Genomic DNA, 486 nt, shown 5'->3' with positions numbered 1-486 from the left:
CCTGCTATTCAACCTAAACCTTCCCCACTGCAACTTGAGACCATTACTCCTTGTTCTGTCATCTGCCACCACTGAGAACAGTCTAGATCCATCCTCTCTGGAACCCCCTTTCAGGTAGTTGAAAATAGCTATCAAATCCCCCCTTATTCTTCTCCTCTGCAGACTAAACAATCCCAGTTCCCTCAGCCTCTCCTCATAAGTCATGTGCCCCAGCTCCCTCCCCCTCCCCCAGTAGGGTGGCCCGGCACCCTGGGGACCAGCTCCCCTCCCCTGGTTGGGTGGCCTGGCGCTGGGTCTCTCCTAATAAGATGGTTTTCCCCAGGCGGGTCTGCCCTTGGAGGAGATTTCTTTGTGCCTGTGACTGGCTGGCTCTGCCCATGCCTTCCGTGACTCCTCGCTGCTTCATGGGGCAGCTGGTCCCCTGCCAGTAGGTTTAACCTCTCTGACGGCACTGGCCACGGGCTTTCTCCGGACACAGATCCTGTC

The sequence above is a fragment of the Gopherus evgoodei genome, unplaced genomic scaffold (assembly GCF_007399415.2).
Source record: "Gopherus evgoodei ecotype Sinaloan lineage unplaced genomic scaffold, rGopEvg1_v1.p scaffold_47_arrow_ctg1, whole genome shotgun sequence".
NCBI lineage: Eukaryota > Metazoa > Chordata > Testudines > Testudinidae > Gopherus > Gopherus evgoodei.
The sequence above is the reverse complement of the archived record's forward strand: the minus strand, read 5'-3'. Positions refer to the sequence as shown.